Below are 19,627 nucleotides of genomic sequence, written 5' to 3' on the forward strand. Positions count from 1 at the left end.
AACTGCCCGTAATGATCATCAGTATCTGATGGATGTAGCCTGTCACTCGATCCTCACTATGACCCTACAAGGTAGATGCTGTTAATGTTCCCATTTTATAGATGAGAAGATTGTGATGCAGAGGAGTTAAGAAACTTGCCCAAAGTCCTCTAAACTGGAAATGCAGGAGGAGGGATTTTTCCTAAGTCAGTCTGACTCTAAACCTTCTGGTTTTAAGCAATGTATTTGTGTCTCTGCACTACTTTTCGCCTGATGACAGGAAATAACTGTGCCTTTCTCATAAAGTCAGAGTATGGTCATGGTCACCCACACTATCGCAGGGGCGAGGAACAGGGCCAGGACGGGGTATGAATGTCAAGTACAAACATGAAGGGGTTTTGCACAGCCACTCTGTGAAACAGATCCTATTTAAAGTCAGCTATTCATGGTCAAGGACACTTACTTTTTTTAAATCCTTGACATTTCTGTGGTCTGAATGAGAGCATGTGTGTGTCAGTTCTAGGTGCCACATACATGTCAGCAGCGTGGCATGGACCTTCCTTCCATCCCTGCCTTCCCTGTGCTCCTGTCCTCTGCTGCACCATGGCACACAGAGTGTGCCCTGTATACTGGTACTTACTGTCATTTTGTACCTTTTTTGTTCATAATTATTTCTTTGCTTTCCAGGCATGGGAAGGGGTTGCCTGAGCACAAAACTTTGCGCACAGTGGGTGTTCAGTACATTTGGCTGGTGTACTAAGGGGGGGGGGAGAAAACATTGCTAGAAAGGCAACTCCCTGGAGTCCGGGTGGAACTAAATTATAACCTAAGTCAATAATTTGCCCTTACAGGGCATTTTTTTAATCCATTTGTAGCATGAGGAATAAAATAATAAAAAAAAAATCTCTGCAGATATAATGTATAATATTGTTTCCAAATGATTTGCTCTTTTCTTTTTCTTACAATGAAAATTCTAACACTGTTGAGATGGTATAAATGTGTTGGTTTCTTAAGAGTAATCTCAAAAATGCCCAAGAAATTTTCTCAAGAATTTTTTCATTCTTTATTTATCTTAAAGCAGTGCTAATAAAGAAGCATAACTATTATCAGGGCGTGATTATATTGTAGGGTTTTGATGTCCTTGTTACATTACGGTCTTACCCTTCCATTTACAAGAAAGGACAGGCAGGTTTATGACTCCAGTGTGACTAGGCAAAGCACTGGGGAATCTTCATTAGGCCTTACAAGGCAATGGTATCCTTCTTTAGTAAATGACTGCTTCTGTGTGCTAAGTAGTGTGATCCTTAAAGTTCCCGCTGGAACCCAATTCTTAGCTCCTTTCTGGAGATACCACTAACTGACTGGGAAATCCTGATATGAAACGAGTAGATTGGTTAGATTTGGGGTGTTTCTCTGAACAACATCTTAATCTACAATTTTGTGGTATGTCTGGACTGGAAGCAGAGCCAGTCCATGGTGAGAAGGTAGCAAGAACGTTTTCCCCGATACCCGAATCGGCATTGTGGCCCATCTGCGGTGGGTGATAGGGTCTCACTCACTTACCTGTGCTTTTACTCATCCTCTTATGACCGAGGACCAACTTTGTATGGCAATTTCCCAAGGGTCAGCCTACAGAGAAGTGCTCATTTGCCACTCAAGACATTACTTCTGAGCCTGGCTGAGGCAATCGTCATGAATGCAAGTACCTGAGCTTATTCTTCATGCTGGACGGTGTGTTGGCTGTTCCGCTCCAGGGCGTCCAAGCTGGCTCGGGCCACCTGCACACCAGACACCTGGTCCATTCTCATTTTAATCCCAATCCAGACAGGTCCAGTTTTTTGGTTCTGTTTCTCAACCCATTCTCAATTCCTGGCTCTTTCTCGAAATTTGGCATTGAGACTTTCTCCAACAGACTTTGGCTGTTTCTCTCGCTCACATTGTGCTAGAAAATATAATAGAAAACCCATATTTAATGCTGCAACCATAGAAACCAGTCCTCATGCTAGCCATTTAAGAGCTGTGTCAACAGAAGCAGCCCCAAAAGTGTGGGGGAGGAGAGTATGCAGAGCTGGTGGGTCAAATTGAAGTATAAAGGTCAAAAAGAGTATTGAATTTCGATGGACAGCTCACTGTGGAAAATTAAAATATAATAATAAGGGTTGGATACTTATTTCCTTTAATGTTAAATTGAAGCTGTGAAATTTTAAAACCTGTAACTAGCATTTTAATCAATGTGAGAAATTGGATGTAACCATTTCTAGACTAATCTGAAAATCCCCTAGTTTTAGAAAGGATACTTAGTCCGCCACAAGAAGTCTTTTTGCAAACACTCTCAGAACCGACGTGTTACAAAATGGCACCTAACCCTGGCATCTCTATCCAATGACAAGTGAAGTTTCATGTTGATAAAAGGTGGAAGAACTCATTTCCGATTGTTGACTCCGCACTTTGGGAATATAACACCAGTTTATTAATACACAATTAGCACAATCAGTCTCCATTCCATCACTTAAACCTACTGCCTGTGGAAGATGACTGTGTCATTAGACCAACACTGTTGAGCCAAGGGACTCCAGGCTACATTGAGCAACGCCAATCCTTCCTTCTCCTCCCCCCACCCGTGCCCTACTTCTTGAGAATTGAATTTTCACCTTAATAGAGGGAGCAAGCATTCAGAAGAATTTTCTCTAGAATGGGTAATATTCAGGGATTACACTGGCTGTCTTAACCCTGAGAGAACTTTTCATTTAAAGGGTCAAGATCTCCAAAGGATTAAATGGAGGAAAGAATACAAAAATGCTTTACTAAGTACAGATTTTATATGAAGAAAGAATGAATGCACATGTTCAGTTTGGGCATCACTGTTATGCAAATCTTGCTGGGATCCCAAGGTATTGCTCAAGTCTTCCACCTAGAAGAAGCTTACAATGGGTCCCAGCTCTTCTCTCCTTTCCGCTGACCTACAGAACCATGATTTGATATTTCACACGCATAGACTGGCACATGGAATGATTATTTTCTCTCAAACCCCTGTGGGCTGTTACCATGTGTCTTCACAAAATAGGCCCCTGATGTGTGTAAATTAAGGGATCATGAAGAGACACATTTGTTGGGACAGCAAATGTCTAGACAGTCACCTCTGATGCATTCACGTTCCTCCAGCCCACCTCACTTCTGCCTTTGACTCAGTGACACCAACATCCCAGGGCGGTTGTGAGCATCACATTATAGATAGTGTATGTGGAAATTTATTGTGAACACTAAACAGCAAACTGACTGCAAATAATTAATGTGGCAGGGTAACAACAAAAAGTCCCGAACAGAATATGCCTGTACGTTAAATTTAGATGATACATCAAACATCAGTTAGGTTGAGTAGGAAGGTAGATTTTCTGGGATTCAGAAAATCTGGGGTCACCTTCTCGATTTGCCATTGGCTTTGTGTCTAGTCTGAGCTTGATGCTTTTTCTCTTGTGAGATTAGGTAGTTGGACAGATTGACTTCTAAATTCTCTTCTGATTCTATAAGTAAACAAAATGTTGTAAGATTGGGCTTGCGATCATTTCATTTGCATAAAGGGTGGCAGAACAAACAAGAAGAGTATCTTGTAGGAAATCCATCATTTTCTCCAGTTCTGTTATGTTGGAAAAGAGAAGCAATTCATTAATATGATCACTCTGATTCCAGTCCTTGTTTCAGAAGGTTTACATGAATAAACCACCACAATAAAATAAAAGTATATATGTGATAAAAAGACACCAACTTCTCAAATTGAAATATAATCTTTGATTATGAAATTCTTGTGATATTGGATTCCATCTATTGACATGAATTGTTCCAAAATTATTTTTTATCAGAGCCCTTGCTGGGTGTGTGCCTCCAAGGAAGATTCTTGGCAATAGAACAGGAATTAAGATTTTAGTGCACGGAATCTCTGTTAAATCTAAGGAGATATTTCATGAGTCAACTATGCAAAATCTCCTTGGTCTAGGAGCTTAGGGGAACGATAACATTTCAGACTGGGATGCTCAGAAGAAGCTTTACAGAAGAGTTTGATATAAGTTAGGATGTATTAAAGAATGTAAAACGTGCATTGAGTAGCGGATGCCAAGAATAATAGTGCAAAGGTGAAAACATACAAAGAATGTTTTTCTGACAGTTAGTAAAGCAGCCAGAATGCAGAAGGTCAGACATGGTGGTGGTGGAAGATAAGGCTTGAAAAACAGGTTAGCCCTAACTGGGGATGACATTGAGTGACATTGAATGGATGAACTTCAAAGAATTTTATCCTTTAGGCAAGAAAGAGTACATTCAAAACTTTTTACAAAGACATTAATGGAATGAAGGCTTTTATTTGAAAAATATTTCTATCATTCACCAGAATGGGTTTAAAGAGGAGAAAGTGACAACAAGCAGAAAAATTAACACATTATTCCCAAGGTCCAAGTCTTCACTGACACAATCCTCAACTTGGTGGGCGGCAGTAGGAAATGGAAAAAAAGAAGAGAAGCAAAATATTGGAAGGAGAGGATTGCAGGGAGAAGCAATAACTGAGGGGAAAAGGCAAATGCGTGTGAGGTTTTAGGTCTGGGAAACTGAGCAAATTAGCGGTACTTTTATAAAGAAGAGAAGGTACAGGAAAGCAAACATATTTTGAGACAGTGCATTTGGGTAGTGGAAATAGAGTTCAGGCAGAGTTAAGTTCGGGTAAAAGTGCCAGGAGGGGGGTTCTCTGAGAGTAGGTATCACGGTGAGGACCTTATGGGGGGGGGGTTGAGAGCTAAGCACACCTGCTTTGCATTCTCTAATGTGTCGACCTGGCCCTGGGGCAGCAGGCTTGGATTTTGGGGTCAGACCCCTCCAGGCTTTATCTACCAGCCCCACCACTTGCTGGCTATGTACGTGACCTTAGGCAACATACTTAACCACCTGTGCCACAGTTTCCCTCCCGTAAAGATAGACATTAATAGTGCCCTTCTGTTAGGATTGAGCAAACAAACCTATGTAAAGTGTTTGGGATGCTCTAAGCGCTTTTAAATGAACTTTCTTATGACTTGATTTCCTCCTGTGTATATTTAGGATTGTAATAGTATTTATAGACCTACTGTCAGAATTAAATAGGAAAAAAAAAAGTACCCCAAACTGTCAACAAAACGACTGGTTGATAGTAAGGGCTCCCTTTTGAATAGTCACTGAGTTCAATTACCCAATAAATATCTATCATGTACCTACTACCCACCAGGCACTTTCCTGGTAATGGGGGACGTGACAGTGGAGGAAATAGTGAAGGCACTTTCATCCCACTGAGATGAGGCCAGTGATCTGATGTCATGTGAGAAAAGGGAAGCAGATTCAGGGCATTGAAAAGGATGTGAGTGGGCTTAGACAGAGTGGTAAGGAAAGACGTCCCCGGAAAGGTGACATTTGAGTAGAGTATTACCTGAATGCAAGGAGGTGAAAGCGAAGCAGTGATCTACATGGGGTGTGGATGGGGGCGGGGAGAGGTCAGCCGAAGAGTTTTCAGACAGAGCCAACCACGCATGTGATGCATACCTTGGCATGGAGGACCTTGTAGCCTAGAGAAGCCCTGGGCTTCCTGAGGCCAGGACACTGAGGAGGGAGTAGAGGGAAGTGAGATCTGGGGAGGGCAGTTCCTGGAGAACAGTGGGTCCAACAGAAGTAAATTGCCAGCTGTGTATCTAATGCTATTAACGTTTCTAGTAGCTACATTTTTTTTTTTTTTGCCAGAAACAGGTGCAATTAACTCAATGTATCTCACACACCATGTCAACACATGATCACTATAAAAAATACTAACCAGAAATGTGGGATCTTTTTTCTTTCTTTCCTTCTTTGTCCTAAATCTTTCATACCTGGTGGGCATTTTCCACTTACAGCACAGGTCAGTTCAGACCAGCCACGTTTTAAGCGCTCAATTACCAGATGTGGCCTGTGGCTACCATCCTGGGTGGCACAAATATAGTGCAGGGAGCATTGAAGTTCATGGAAAGGAATCTGGATTTCATTCTATAAGGAATAGGAACCCATTGAAGAGCTAGAGTGCTGGGGACAATGTGTGTGTGTGTGTGTGTGTGTGTGTGTGTGTGGTCCAGGATAGGGGACAGGGGGATCATGATTTGATTTCATTTTTAGATTGTCACCTCATAGACATTTCACCAGGTATAAATCTTACTTCACACACTTGGTTAAACAAGAAGCATCTCCTAGACGTCCTTCTTTGAAATCACACTGAGCCCAGTTCCAAACTCTTTTTGTTAGGTGGACAAGGAACTTACTTCCCCCAATTTTTGTGATGCCACTTCCTTTTTCTTCCTTCTTTTAATCTTTTTAACTCACGACTTCGGTGTGGGTGGGGTGGTTGGAGGAGGCTAGGGAGTGCCGCGCCGAAGCCTGGAGTCCATTCCAAGCACCAGTCTACTCTGGTTGTTGCTGAGAGGCCCATTTCCAGAACCCAGGTATTCCCAGAAGCCTGTGGCTTCCATGCCACCTCTGGCCCAGGTACCTGGCAGAGCGGGAGCCCGGTATCTGGTGCCCTGCCTGCTTAATGCACCTTGCGGTGTCCTGTCACACTTTCCAAGTCGTTTTTAAGTTTATGAGACACGCTGGTTTTCCTCTCCTTTCCAGGGCCAGTGACAAGTTTTTCCCATTGCTCTTTCTTTCTCCCCTCCCCAAAGAATACCTAGTCTGATCTTTTCAATCGCTCAGATTTCAAGAGAGACAGAAAGAAGGGTTGTCTTCCTCAGCTCTTGCTCTCCTACCCCCTGCCTCTTGAGTCTCTGAAGCCAAGCATTTGAATGGGGTTGACTACCTGTTCGGAACAAATGGATGAGAAATAAAGGACACAAATGCAAATTAACACCTCGGTGAATTACCTGCTCTTGCCGTTGCACAGAGGACCTTTAACTGGTGATTGAACATTTCTGAAATCTCTACACTGGATAGATTCACATCAACCAGAAGTGTGATCTGTGTGTGGCTCTGCAATGGCATAAAAAGCAAAGAAATGATTGCTGAATAAATGATTCATGTCTGATTTTCTCCATGTCTAAAATCTTGCTCCTTGGACCAATATCAGTGGTTCCCCTCTGCGAGTTGGAAATGCGGCCTCCCAGGCTCCACCACATCTCTCGGACTCAGAAGCCACATTTTAACAAGATCCCCGGGTGAGCGATGTGCACATTCAAGTGTGAGAAGCCCGGGTCTAAGACTCAGTGGTTCTAATTTGGAGCTTGGATTTGTAGTCAGCCAGTGGCTGGCTTTTCCTGACAAATTAAGCCATCAAAGGTGATAACCAGGTGCCTATAATGTGTAAGGTGCTGAGCTTAGGGACTGCAGGGATGCACAACAGTGTAAGACAGCCCTTGCCTTCAAGTTGGAAAGATAAGGTACAAACGCAGGAAAAGCAAATGAGTATCTAACAGAGTACAGACAACAGCACGGTCAACAGGAATTTATTAAGAGTCGGGTGTTTAGGGGATAGAGAGGACTTCAGCCAAGTTTGAAAGATGGGAAGGATTTATTGTTCCAAATTATCGAACCTTTATTCTCTTTGTATTTAAGGTCACAGGGAGAAAAAAAAAAATCTCCCCTACTGAAGAATTACAAGCCAGAGGCAGACCACACTTCTGAGAAAAGCAATCAAGACTCTCTCTCTCTACACAAACCCAAGCATCCCATTAGAAAGGCTCCATAAGTTGACAGTTTGCTGCCAGCTTTCTCTTTTCCTTGAGGCATGTGTGGTGGCAGAGTGTTGAAAAGAAATAACCTACAACACATTCCTATAAGTAGCAGCTTTCTGCCCTTGCAAATGAGAGGCACATCTCAAATGTCAGACCACGCCCATTGTTCCCAGCCAATGTGGGCGGTTTTCAGAGGTGCAAAATTGAAAATTCCATAAATACACGTATCATATTCTTTGCAAGCTGAAGTCTTCTACTTACTTCAACAGAAAAATCCGAGAGGAATGCATGGCCCCGTTCTTCCTGAGGAGACTGTTAGATGTGCGAGGGATAAGAGGTATTGGGTGATCACAGTGAGGGCCCCAAGGTTGGAAACACACAGCAGATCAGAAAAAGATGCTATGGTTTGTCCCCATCTACGCTCCCTGTTCGTCTTCAGCATTAATAAAACTTAATGGAAAGCCCTACCTTTCGTTGAACTCATAATCTCATTTTAGCATTTTAATGATTATTCTTCATGATTTGTAGGGGCCACATTGCCCACAATGCACAATTAGAGGTAGCATGTCCTTTCCAGGGTCAATGGCTTTATGCAACTTTTGTAAATATGACCGGTGTGTTATACGTTTATTATTTGATTAGCTTTGGCAATCAGGAATTTAAGATATAATTGAATCATGTCAAGTACATTTACATTGCACATGTATCCAGGAAAAAAATGTGATGAGTACACCATAGGTTTAATTCAGGGTTATCTAATTGTTTTATCCTAAAATACAACTCCTCTCATCTCGCTGAACCCACACACTAAATTAGGGACTTTTGGCTGCCAGAATTCGTTTGTGTTCTTGGATTTTCACTTTGAAAACTTCCAAAGGAGACCGGGAATCCTGCTGATAGCAGAGTAAGCCTCAGCTATGAAAGTCAAACTGGTGATAAATATGAAGAAAACCTTAATCAGTTTTAATGAATACAAATAGCATAATGCCTGGATCAGGGGAGTCCAGGGAAATGTTCAGCATGGTTCGTGGGTGGAATTCAACAATTTTTTAAACAGGGAGACGGTTGCAGAAAAGGGCCTCTGGTTGTGGTAAACAGTAATGGTGGAGAATTTATTCATGCTTACAGAATACATCTTTCAAGGCATAGGCTTTAAAAAAAACAACGACTTTCCTTATTCAAGGCAGCATGAACTTCCATTGAGCTGCGGAGTGGGTAACTGTCATTTGGAAAGAATGGCCAACCGAGCTCTGTCCCAGAAGGTAGTCCAAGCAAATGAGAGAAGCCAAGTGCACCCTGGTTAGGCAGGTTCTTGATCCAGACTCCCTGGGTGTGGATCCTGGTTTTTCCAATTTGTTCCAACACTAGAAGAAAGCCTCACTGTGTTGGATTTACTGAAAAGCACTTATGTGTGTTTTCTCTAATTCTACCGGGCAAGTTACTCTGTCTCTCTGTCACCCTCTGTTCTCCTCTGTAAGAGGAGAATGTAATAACAATTCTGTACATTATTAGAAGAGTCTCTATATAATGTATGTAAATATATATATATATATACACATATGCATATATATATTTATTACATATAAATATAAATATCTTAGAAGAAGGCCTAGCATATAAACTACAAGCATCAGTGTTTGTTCTTATTGATGTGGTTGTAATTATAATAATAATTGTTATTGATGTTGAGTTGCAAATGAACTGGCATTACAGGAAAACAAATCAACAGCACGGCGCCACGGAACACAACTGTTTCTAAGTCTCTCACTTTCCTTAGAGCGGTAAAAACATGGAGTGATTGCTTTTGGACTTTGAACTGCCAGCCATGGGTTAGAAATGCACAGGCTTAGCCGGTGGGAGAAATGGCAGTGCTATAGATATTTGAGGAAGTTCCTTGAGAAGATGATGTCTAAACTGAGCTCTTAAGGAGGAAAGAAAGTTAGTTAAGCGAAGGCGGAGACAGAGGGCATGTGCAAAAGTCCAGAGGCAAAGGAAAGTATTGCTTTTTTACAGAGTACAAGTAGTTGAATTTCACTGGAAGTGGCAGCAGGGTGGTGGGAGAAGAGGCATGCAGAAAGCAGAGAGAAGGCTCTCAAGGGCTCCTAGGTCACGCCAAGGACTTTCCGCTCATCGCCAGGACAATGGGAAGCAGGTGAGCGATTTTACAGAGGGAAGTAACAGCTAGCCATGATCAAATCTGTGCTCTTGAGCTATCATTCTGGCCACAATAGGTAATGGTTTGATGAAAATTAATACCGGAGGATTAGGGTCTCTTTAGAAGACCTTCATTGTAACTCAGACAAAAGATGTTGGTACCTTTAAATCAGCACAGTGGAGTGTCGCCGTAGGTTTACTTGAGCCAACTATAGGCTTGAAGTGACAAAGTGAGAGGTGGGAATTGGAGAAAGCAGAAGACGTAGAGAAATAGCCTATTAAGTAACGCCAGCCATTCCATCCTGCCATTTGTCCCAGAAAGAGCCCAGACATCTCATCAAGTGAAATGTCCATCTAGGGTTCAAATATAAGTGCATTTTCATCCAATATGGCCCCCAAATGCAAACCAATGTCTTCATCTAGGGCTTAGCTGAAGAAACAACCATTTGTTCTGACACTAGAGAGAAAACTGTGTTAGATTTGCTGAGAAGCAGTATGTCTGTCTCCACTGAGGCTCCTTCCTGAGGAATTCTCAAGGGTAATCATAACTATACATGACTCACAGCCAGCCTCAACTGTTTAGAGCCTAATCCTTCCATGAGGTGTGACTTCCCTGCAATGACAATGAGAACAGAAAAAAGGAGGAAGATTGGACAGATATTTAGTGGGTGGAAATGACAACACCTGTGGTAGCTTGAATGTGTACAAGGGGTCAGAAGGGGTCAAGATGGATGCCCAAGGTTCCTACTTGACAATAGGGTCCAATCCTCACCTTTCATTCCCTACTATTGCAAAAAAAAAAAAAAGTAAGGAATTATCCCTCTACACTCTTGAACTCTGGACTTTATAGGGACAAGCTGGGTTCACCCTTGAAGAATAATATCAGAAAAATCATGCTGTGGACTCATATCCTCTCTCCTTATGTGTGTACAGTGATAGGTTCGGATTTGAAGAAATAAGAAAGTCCGACAAAATTGAAAAGCTGTGATCAGATTTCTCCAATGGCTAAGTCTGTGGAATTCCCAGCAATTAAGCTACCCAGACCCTGTAATCTACCCAGTAGATTCAAAGCAAGTAAACTCCCTGGAGCTAAAAGAAATACAGTTGCCATCTGACAGGTGAATAAGCAGCGTGGTGATGAAAGGAAGAAAACGAGGGATTAGTCTAAACTCTAGGGAGGTAAATAATTTCCAGGGTTGACAGACAGTCAAAGGCAATCCGGGAAGATAGATGAGCCAAGTCCAGTAAATTGTAGTGTAATCCTGGTGCCAGAGGCTGCTCTGACATGAATGACTGGTATATATTCTAGGAATTTATCACATTTCTTTGGCTAGAGCCTCCATCCAGAAATCTGCCTAAATGCACCCATGCTAGCCCCTAGAGAGGATGAGTGGGAGAGGATATTGGAAGGGTGATTTGGGGGATTTATTTGTCTGGGTTCTCTAGAGAAACAGAAACAATATGAGAAGGGATTTATTATAAGGAATTCGTTAGGTTAGGGGGGGCTGAGAAGTCCCAGGATCTGCAGTCGGCAAGCTGGAGGCCCAGGAGACCACTGGTATAGTTGCCGTCCGAGTCTGAGTCTGAAGGCAGGAGAAGACACCTTGCCTTCACGTTGAAGACCATCTGGCAGGAAGACAAAATTCTCTCTTACTCCTCCATTTTGGTTCTATTTAGACTTTCAATAGGTTAGATGAGGCTCACCTCACTAAGTCTACAGATTCAAATGTGCATCTCATCCAGGAACACCTTTACAGACGATAATGTTTAACTAAGTATCTGGGCACTCTGTTGTCAAGTTGATACACAAAATTAGCCATCACAGGGCTTCAGGGCTCCACACTCTCGATTTAAATCGAATAAGTCTGATTGGACCCTCCCGGTGGGATATGACTTGAAGACAGGGCACTGCTTTTAAAGGAAAGTTTTCTAGAGACTTCTAGAAGAGACTTCCTTTGAGACTTCTAGAGCTCAAGTCGCCAAAGCACTTACACTATTTGCTGACAAGAGTCCACCTCCCGCTTGCTTGTTTTCACAATCAGCTAGATGCACCTGCCGGTGGCGATCTTGTTCTCTTGTACAATGCCAATGCCGTGCAGTGCATTCAGTTGGACAAGGCTCGCCTTGCGTATTCCTTTGGGTTTCTCAGGTCCTGCAGGGCATCTTTCCTCCATGACCTGAGGCTTCTCCCCGAGAGGTATCAGTCCATCTCTTGGAACGAGTTTTTTGTTGTTGTTGTTGTTGCAGAATTCACCCTTCAGTTCGCACTGTATTATGGCACCATTACTTCTAATGATCCCATCACAACTAGAATCAAGGGCTTGTCTGCGGAAGGCTTGGGGTTGCCCTAAGAAGGATGCCAGCTCCTTCCTAGATCTTCCTCTAAGGCTCCTACTAGAGGCAATGAGAGGAAGACAGAATGGGATTCCAAGTCAAAAGACTTGCAGAGAAATCTTGGCCAGATTCTAATTTTTGCACCTCTTTGATTCCCATTTAGCATTGGGGCAACTCTTTAAACACCTAGATATTTAGGAACAGCAAACATATACTCCACTAGGATAGTGTTTCACTTGGGTGAAAGTGAACATAGCCACCCAAAGGAATGGCATTTTTTTTAATGTTTTTTATTTTTGAGACAGAGACAGAGCATGAGCAGGGGAGGGGCAGAGAGAGAGAGAGAGAGAGAGAGACAGAATCCGAAGCAGGCTCCAGACTCTGAGCTGTCAGCACAGAGCCCGACGCGGGGCTCGAACTCACGAGCTGTGAGATCATGACCTGAGCCGAAGTCGGACGCCTAACCGACTGAACCACCCAGGCACCCCAGGAATGGCATTTTTCAATAACACCATGAGTTTATCAAGTTTATATTACAAAATAAATATGTGACTGTACTAAATCAGGTATTACTGTCGACCGTATTCTAGGAGAGGCCAGTGAGGCCAGGCGCCGAAGGTGTAGGCCAAAGCTGTGGAAGAAATACTTAAAATAGAAAAGATGATATCTATAAACTTAATTTTTCCAGGGATGTGGGGATTGGCTGCCATCAATCAATTTTAATGGTAGATTTCTGTGGCTCTTCTGAACACCACTGAACTAGGTTATCAAGGTTTGCCAGAAAAGGGGAGGTAATTAGAAAAACGATAGAACTTTCTAATCCCATAAGGGTGGATGCTCTTGTCAAAAATAATCACTCGGCTGACCTGTACGAAAAGGTTTACCCGGACAGCATGTATAGCCTAGAGTCCAGTTTTATTCCATGGCTGCTGTGGGATTGCTACCTCTTAATGTCATGTTCCAAAACACTGAATCCCTGTTGGGAAAAGCAGTCACATGCACTCAGGTTTTCCAACCTCTGAATGGTTGCATAAGAATTTGCCTTGGACCCTAAACATTCCCTTGGAGAGATAAAGAGCCCTCATGGCCTGGTTGGGAATATTTGTCCCTGTTTTGGACTTGATGGGTACCTCTCTGTTCTGCTCAAGTGTGTGCACAGGTTGGTGCTGGCCAACACCACTTGTATCTCTTCTCAGCGTGGAGGGAATGGGGTCCTTCACCTGCGGCCTAGAGGGCCGTGTGCACACCATTTCCCTGCATCGACTATACAGTGAGGTCTGCTGGCCCACGGGGGACAGACAGGCTAGGGAAGCTGATCGGTCTGTTGCTTATGTGAGTAAAGCATTGTCCCATCCAGTGCCTTCGTGAGTCATGTCTTTCTCGGTGCCCTGCCACCTGCCAACCATGTGGCGTGTTGGCATCCTGGGACTGTCGCCTCTGGTCGCAGGCATTGCTATGCTCTTTGCTATCCTGCGGGCAGTGAGACTCTGCCGCTCGAGGTGTAACAGGTCTTGTTTGCTCAGACCTATTTCCTCCCAAATCTAAGGAACAATCTAAGTTTGAAAAGAGTCTCTTCTGCGCTGCTGTCCCGCACTTCCCTGCCCTGGCCTCTGTGGTGAACTGCCAGGGGTCAGTTGTTGAGATCTATTGGGGGCGGGGGGTCCTGAATATGCACCTCAGCATTAGAGGGAGGGAAGGTCAGAGGATTCATCTAACCACTCCAGCCACACCGGTGAAGGGCTCCCTGTGCCACCTGCTGCCGGAAGTGGAGAAACTCCCGAAGAGAGGAGTCTAGTGTCCAGCTGGAAGAGAAGAGTCTAGTGTCCAGCCGTGGTTTGAGTGACAGAGGAGTTAAGGCGGGTCACAGAGGTGTCTTGAGTTAATGCTTAATGTAGAAATGTGGACTGCACAGAAGAGGCAAAGATTTTGTTTTCCTCCTAATCACTCATCATCTTACCACCAGAGAAAAACCACTGGCTAACCTCCTTGCATCACTCTGACTAGGCATTTTTGTTCTAATTTCGCATTTCATAGCTTCTTTTTTAGTATACATGTTTCTATCTCCAATATATGTTCATGTTGAGAAATACTCCTCTTGGCATTTTTTTTATATGGTTGAACAGCATTCTACTCTACAGAAGTGCTAAATAACATCTCTCACTTACATCGTGTTCTTACGGTTGGCTGTTTAGACTGTTCTTGATCTTTTGCCATTAAAACAAACAAACACAAACCCCTGCATAATGGTACACTTGTTCAATTACTTCTTTAGCATTAACACCGAGCGGTGAAATTTTTAGGTCAAAAGTGTAAAGTATATACATTTTAAGGCTTTTAGCCCCAATTAGCTTCCAGAGAAGTTATGACTACCCCCCACCAATGTATAAAAATCCCCATACTCGCCCCATTTGATGCGATTATTGTTTTCTGGTTTCTGGCACTCTAATACATGATTCTCTTTTACAATTAATTATTGTAAAATATTTTGGTTTTTTCTTTGACTCTCGTATCCTTCTCTCTAGTGAATTCGAAAGTTTTCACAGGTTTGTTGACGGTGTGTATGATTATTTTTGTGAATTGTTTATTCATGTTATTTCCCCATTTTGCTATCCAGAGCTTCATCATTTTTTTAAAAAAAAATTAACTTGCAATTAATCTTTTCCATATAGTGATGAAATTAAAAATAAAATATGTATCTAGCTAAAATATGGAAGTAATCTAAGCATCCATCGACTGATGAATGGATAAAGATGTGGTATATATACACAATGGAATGTGTAAGAAGAATGAAGTCTTGCCATTTGTGAGAACATAGGTGGCCTAGAGTGGAATAAGTGACATAAGCCAGACAGAAAAACAAATACCACATGATTTCAATTTCAGTTATACGTGGAATCTAAAAACACAAAACAAACAACGACAACAGAAGAGAAACAGACTCATAAATGTAGAGAACAAAATGGTGGTTGCCAAAGGGGGAGGGGTGGGCAACATGGGTGAAGGGAATTAAGAGGTACAAACTTCCAGTTATAAAATTAGTAAGTCACAGGGGTGAAAAGTGCAGCACAGGGAATACAGTCAGTAATACTATCATAATACATTTATCATGGTGAGCGTTTCATAACGAGTACAATTGCTAAATCACTGTGTTGTACACCTGAAACTAACTTAATATTTTTGTCAACTATATTTCAAATAAAAAATTCAAAGTAAATGAATACATTGCCATATACAAGTTTCTGTTATTTGCTCATTAATGGGGCTTTTTGACATTCAGATTTTAACTTTTGATGTAGTTGCATCTATAAGTACTTTATCTCAGGTACTCAAGCCTTTGCTTCAGAACTAAGTTTATTTATGAAGATGAATATGATATGTATGATGTCAGTTCTTATACCTAAGTGTCTTCCATTTTCAAAACCCTTATAAGTCTTTCTGAATTATATTTTTGGCTGTCTGGACCCAAGATTTATGATTTATCTTTAGTGAAATTTTATTACAGTGAGATTAGGGTATCTTCATTGATTGCAAACTGCTCTATTGAGCTAATATACGGATGGTGTGTGGGTCTATCCTCTCTACACAACCTCCCGTCCTCAGCTTTTATGGCATAAAATACAAAACAAGAAGGAATAAAACTTACTACAAACACAGAAGAATCCATATGCTGACTTCACATGTATTGATGCTAAAATAAATATAACATCCAAGTTGAATCTATCTTTAAAAATAACTTGAAGAATGTAAATGGAAGTTCTGATAATGACATGAGAACCAAGAGATGGGGAAAAAAATCCCATTATCTAGATAAGGTGTTACTTCAGTAAATGGACCATCTGGCTCTGAAACAGAATGTTTTTTTTTTTTTTATATAATGAAAAAACAATTGGCCAAGACAGGGTACGAATAATGACAAATCAGAAACACAGGGCATTAATACAAAGAATGGAGACCTTGTCACGAACAAGTATCACAAGAAAGAGGACGTTCACCCTGTAGCTTTAGACAGACATGAATGACAAGTTCTTTTAAGATACCCTCTCACCTGAATTACACATTGCACAAACCCTTGTTGAGCCCAGCTAAGTGCTGTGACTGAGGTACTAGGGGTTAAAGCATCAGCGATGTTGTGAGCCTTCCCACAGAGAAATAAAATCTAGTGAGACAGACAGGTGGTAAAATAACCATACTACAGAGCTGAATGAGAAAACCAACAGAGAAATTCACAGCACAACATGGATGGTCTGTGCGATGTGCGATTGGGTGGTTGAATCAGGGAAGGTTTAATTGAGTAGGTGGTACTGGACCGGAGATTTGAGAAATGAAAGGGTTTTGAAAGGAGGAAAAATATAATTCTGCACTGAAATAGCATCAGTGCTATTTCACTGAAGAAGAAGGCAAAGGTATGTGAAAAGGCATGTACACTTTCGTTTAGGGTCTGTTGAGTAGTTTAGCGTGAGTAGAACAGAAGGCACATTGAGGCATACAACAGGAAAGAGAGCCAAATAAAGTTCAGCTATGACTCTTTTGAATGCATGTGATAGGATTCCAAATGAGACCAGCGTTAGCAACAGTGGAGTCAACAGAAGTGTACGGAGTAATTTATTTCATGGACTGCCCAAATAACAGAGAGCACATGGGGATCTGCGAGCCTCAGAAACAATGAGAAACAGTTCCTTAACCGTCAAGGCCACCTCATTCTCTTCTCTTTCCTCCCAGAAATGGTGGCCTTATACCTCTCTGATTGGCATGAATGCAGTGGCCCGCATGGTCACGAGTTTTACATTCTATGGTTTTGGACTTATTCACCCAGCTTGGGTCAGGTACCCACCTCAAACCAATCACCTTGGTCAGGGGCAGGGAAAGACACTTCCTTCAAGAAGAAGGGGTGTGTGGGGGCGGGCTATGGAGCTATAGAGATAGTTAACACAGGTTTCTTCCGAGACTAGGTAATGACAACCCCACAATTAGTTGCAGGAGTCAGTTGGTTTCCTTGGTGCGCTAGGCTTCTTTAGATAAGTATCTACCAATTAGTGAAGGTTGCTTGTCACTAAATATTAAAAAATAGTCTTCTATGAAAAATGTGCCTGGTTTCGCTTGTAACTTAAATCATCACATAAGGGCTTTTCCTCGCGGCAAGCGTCGAACTTTGGTTACACAGCAGAAATGCTATGTGCGAACTCCCTACTTGACTACATAAGAATATTTAAAAAGCACGTACTTAGAGTCACATTTAATAAAATCAAGAATTTTTACTGCTTCGTCAAGACCATTCCTAAGTGAAACTGGCAGAGTTTTACTGCAAGCGTGTGGCAGAGAAGAATTCAACGTTTGATGCCTTAATTCATTTTGAGTTACCAGCCACCTTAGTCGCCATTTGCTTTTATACCATCGTTGCAAATGTCAACAGAGCGAAAAAGGTAAATAACATATGTTATTATGAAAATAATTTTGACCTCGACACCCTTCTGTGACACACTAATGGCATAAATGCTGTGGTATTGGTTTTAAGAATGACTTGGTGGCATTACAAAGTCTGCAAGCACAAACTGCCTCCACTGCTGGTCCCAGGAGGAGTCGTGAGTTCTGAAAGGAGGCTCCTCATAGCTCAGGATTCACCTCTCTCAACCTTCTCAGATCTCCCTTCTCACCAACAGATCTAACAAACTTATCCACAGGAACAGAGGGGCTAAGAGGAAACATTCCAAATTCAGATGATGTCAGCAAGGTCCTATTAACTATAATCTTGGACAAATTATCATCTCTGGTCTTGCTTCCGTGTTTGAATTTGTCAAATGGGGCAACCGGTTGGCTGTTTTGAACATGAGCAGGGTTAAATAATACAAAGAACTCTTATGAATATTGTAAGCTATCAGGAAATTGGTTGTTGCCATTGGTATTATTTAATAATTTGCTCCTGTTAGTGAGATTTGCACGTGAGACAGGAATGTGTTGGGCAACAGTATTGAATGTTCAGCGATGGAATTTCAAGTGCAGTTAGCAAGCAGGTTGTTGTTGTTGTTGACTTTTAGGATCTTGTTTTGGGGGAGGAGAGAGGCTTCACGGCCCCTGAAGTCATCCATGTAGTTCTAATTACTCATATTAAATGACCCTGTTAATAAGCTCATTCTTAATGTTCAGCCAGCACTATACTCCCAGAGAATTCACGAGGAGGTAGTTATGTCTTTGTTCAGTTTTTATGCTCTACTAACATCGCTCTCCTAAATGGCTCACACGGCGATTTGCATACGGTCAAGGCCTGACAAGTGCATATAAACTACGGATCCTTACAAGAAAAAGCATTCATTTGCCAGAGAACCGTTCCTTGGAAAAAAGAACTCTCCGCCAGCAATATTTCCGGAGTTTCACTGAACAAACCAAACGCAGTTTTTCAAAACAGAAAAGAAAACTTGAAACAGCGTGGGTCTTCTGGCTCTAACACCCAGCGGTACACACTTTGAGAAAGCTATCACTTCCCTCGGCCCTTTGGAGACTGAAAAGACAGCTGTTGGTTGAATTACAGAAATGAAAGCTTAGCAATGATTTCCCCACCAAGAGAAGCACAGCTTGTTGCATGCACCCATATTAGTTTCTTCTCTAGCAGCCAATGGCTGGTATAATTGCATTTTGCGAACTCTCTTGTAGAGAGAGATTCATAGTTTTTTGCTTATAAAAACCTATTTCTATTTTAAAATATAGACTCTCGGCAAGTGTCACCCTGAAGAATTGGGCCCTGCTAGACTATTTTGTTACGTTTTAGGGGATAAAAAAGCATGCGGCAGTTACACTATTAAGCCACAGAAATGGAGCTGCCACTCGCAACCTCATTACTCAAGACTCTCTTTAGTTCAATTATACACCTCTACAGCTAAGGAAGATAGATGGAGGTCATTTGGGAGCTGTAAACCACAATGCCTTGAATGCAGAACTATGTTCTTAAACTGATTTACACCTTGTTCTCTAGTGTTCTACAGCAGGGGCTTGGATTGAAATGCAGGGGCCATGATTGAAAAGGCTTTTTCTTGGTTTTAGCATCACAGTCCACGCGGGCTGGCAATTATTACCTCCATTAAATGGCAAGGGACAATGAATGTCGCCTTCATTACTTCAGTAGTAGCAGCCAAACTCAACCCAACCCAAAGGGAAACGGTGGGGGGGGGGGTGTTGGTCAGAATATCCCTTGGGGAAGGAGAAATGACATGTACGTCTCTGGTAAGTTTTAACTTGATTGTCTGAATCGGTCCAGCCAGAAAGGAATTGGGTAATTGAAAGGAGCGATTTGCTTTTCCAGCAGTGACAAAAATACCGTCATGCTGCTCTGATTTCACTCACATATATCTCTCAGTGCGAAAGACGTAAAGTGTACTCAAGGAAGGTAATTAAACAAGGCAACTCCATATGAAACCACACAGAGAAATGAAAGATCTTCGTGAATTGAAGGTAAGTGTATTTAATGTCCT

This window comes from Herpailurus yagouaroundi, unplaced genomic scaffold, assembly GCF_014898765.1.
Source record: "Herpailurus yagouaroundi ecotype Mexico unplaced genomic scaffold, PumYag 202, whole genome shotgun sequence".
Lineage (NCBI taxonomy): Eukaryota > Metazoa > Chordata > Mammalia > Carnivora > Felidae > Herpailurus > Herpailurus yagouaroundi.